Source organism: Lagenorhynchus albirostris, chromosome 1 (genome assembly GCF_949774975.1).
Source record: "Lagenorhynchus albirostris chromosome 1, mLagAlb1.1, whole genome shotgun sequence".
Lineage (NCBI taxonomy): Eukaryota > Metazoa > Chordata > Mammalia > Artiodactyla > Delphinidae > Lagenorhynchus > Lagenorhynchus albirostris.
In genome coordinates, this window is record NC_083095.1 from 64,460,593 (window position 1) to 64,463,641 (window position 3,049).

The 3,049-nt window shown below is 54.4% G+C and overlaps 1 pseudogene; it reads left to right on the forward strand.

Moving 5' to 3' along the window:
* Positions 1 to 252: 252 nt before the first annotated feature.
* Positions 253 to 955, forward strand: LOC132527987 (vesicular, overexpressed in cancer, prosurvival protein 1-like; annotated as a pseudogene).
* The last annotated feature ends 2,094 nt before the right edge of the window (positions 956 to 3,049 follow it).

A 3,049-nucleotide genomic window follows, 5' to 3' on the forward strand; every position in this document is an offset into this window, starting at 1 on the left:
TTTGAGGTAGGTTCCCTCTATGCCCACTTTCTAGAGAGTTTTTATTATCAATGGGTGTTGAATTTTGTCAAAAGCTTTTTCTGACACGCGAGCCCGTGGCAAATGCGGCAAGGGCTGCGTGACTCAGCCCGGCTCCCCGCCCGCCTGCCCGAGCCCCTGCGACCCCGGCTGGGATCCCGCCTGCCAGCTGGCTGGCCCCCTCACAGGGCTCGTGCTGCTGACTCGCGCCTGCGACCAGGAGGATGTGCAGCCATGGGCTGCCTGGCCGGGAGTGTGGCTGCGCTGCTGCTTGGGCTGCCCGTGGACTGCACAGAGGCCCAAAAGCATTGCTGGTATTTTGAAGGACTCTATCCAACATATTATATGTCTTTGATCATCCGGTTACAGGGCCTCCCCAGAAGGAAACCACTGTAATTCTGCCCACAGGATGTGTAGCAAACAGATGCCGCCCTTACGAGGCCTGCTGCGGCTCCAGGTGCTGTGTGCAGGCCCTCTCCATACAGAGGCTGTGGTGCTTTGGGTTCCTCCTGATGATGGGCGTGCTCTTCTGCTGTGATGCCGGCTTCTTCATCCGGAAGTGCATGTACCCCCCGCCGCTGATCGAGGAGCTGGCTTTCAACGTGTCTTACACCAGGCAGCCCCCGAACCCCACTCCAGGAGCCCAGAAGCTGGGGCTGCCGTTTTACACTGACCCTGGAGGACCAGGGATGAATCCTGCTGGGAACCCTGTGGCGATGGCTTTCCAGGTCCAGCCCAGCTCACCCCAGGGAAGCACAGCCTACCCAGCGCCCCCTTCCTACTTCGACACACCCTGCCCGCATATGAACAGGTGGTGAAGGCCAAGTGGCCGGGAGCTGCCTGGCACCTGCCTGTGCAACTGGCCGGGGAGGCCGGAGGGGCTGTCACTCACCCTCCCTGGCCCCATCACTGTTCACTTCCAGGAATGGTCTTATGAGCCACTAAAGGGCAAATTCCTTTTTGATACCTTCAAAGCAAGTACAGCTTCCTTTCAGGTTTCCCTTGGAGGACCAGGATTTGAATTCACCCCGTGTCTCCTCTGTTGCTTCTGTTTCCAATGTAATCTGTGCTCTGGCTGAGTGGAGAGTCCCAAGGGTTGACCCCCTAGGGTGGTGTGCCCAGACCCTCAGGGGAGAGACCCCGGCGGAAGGTGAGGCAGGGCACGTGCAGGTGAGTACGCGTGAACGCGAGGAGGGGCCTGCGCCACCCAGAAGGCCACCACATGGCAGGCGGCCCATCGGAAGCAAGGCCCCACAGGGCCAGCTGTGTGAGCCCCATGCTGGACAGTCTTCCTCTTCAAAAAGCTGTCAGAGAAACAGGCGTTGGTGGCACATCCTCTGAGCCCTCTCTTCTCCATCCCCTTCCTGAAGACCAGAGCTGCCCTCTGCACAGCCAGGGCTGGGAGAACCCTGGGTATGGCTTGCACCTCAAGGAGATGGGGATCCGGAATGAGGCTACATTGATGTCTATAGTTATCTGAAAATCACTAAAGAAAGTTATTTAAATTCATGGGAAATTGCCCCCTGCCTCAAACTGGACATTGCATTTGATGAGCTCTTGGTCTGACTTGGGGAAAAAAATGTTCGAGCCCTTTTTAGTGTGTCCTGTGGAAGGTGGTGTGGAGTCCTGTCCTGAGGTCAGACTCAGAGTCCTTCCTGGACGTCAGCAGCTCTCTGGCCTGTGATCACGGCCAGGCACCTCTGCGCCCTCCCCTGAGGTAGCTCTGATGGTGGGTTGTGATGGACACTTTCAAAGCAGAGAGGCACATCCGGCTGGGAAGCCACATCAGCCCCTGGAGAGAGGTGTCCCAGCAGGGCGCAGTCCGTGGCTTAAGCCTGGGTTGGGCAGGCCTGGGCCCTGGCTGACTGATCACAGCAGGTGTGTACACCAGGCTCTGAAGAGGAAGAGCTTGCTAAGAAAAAGACGGGAACGCAAAACCCCAGGACTGCAGAGAGATCTCTTCAAAAAGGACTGAATAGATTTCACTGAGGAGTTAATCAAAATTAGAATAAAGAAGATCTGGTTGGAAATGCAAACCCTGGCTCAGAAACCTCTCTGACCCTGGGATCACAGGTAGTCCTGGAGTTGTTAGGGGGCCCGAGTCCTGCTCTTCTGCATAGTGAGTAATGCCCACGATCATGTATTTAAACCCAGATTGAGACCTGACAGGTCATGTATAGGAAGGGCAAAGCTGCGTAGCCAAGACATGTAGGTCCCGTATGCGTAGTGGTGGGGGGTGGGGGTAGGGTGCTTATTTTTGAAATGAACTAAACAGAGCCTCTTGAGAAGTTGTCACTCATTGAACTTGAGCATCAGGGCACCTCACTGGAGTGGATACTGAGGGTTTTCATTCCCTAGCCCTAGTCACCCTGTCCCTGCTCTACTGGGACATGTCTATGGAGTAGGAGTGAGGAATCAGGATGGGGCCATGGTGACTTACCTTTTCTAAGGATGGAAAGTCTGGAGGCCTCCCTGGGAACTCCACGGGATGCTCTTGGAGCCAGACGAACACCATGGAAACAGTCTGTGAACACGGATGCTGCTGCTGGTGTCTTTGACCACCGAGTGTGACCTCTGAACTCCTGTCCCCAACTTCAGTAACTCCCGCACTCAAGTCCTTGATTCGAATGAGATAACAAAGTGCAACATTTGCTGTTTACAACCCAGGACAACTACGTGGGTCCAAAAGTTCCTCTTCCTCCAGGTCATTCGTTTTGCATTTTCAGGCCCAGTTTCTCCCTTTACTGTTCTGATGAGGAAGCACCCGAGAGCTGCCCCTGGAGTTGGACTGGGTGCAGCTGAGTAGGCACCCAAATGTCCACGATGAAATTTTGTTTATCTTTTTGATAGCAAATGATCTTGAGACTGAATGATTTAGGTAGCACTCAAAGACTTTATATTCATGTTTGTGTGAGATAAATTTTGTTTTCCCTTGAACCTGAGTGAGAATCCACTACTGTGGGCAGTGACACTGTGTGTGGAAATTCCACTCTCAGTGACATTTCCTGCCCACTCTGTTTCCCCCCGTGCT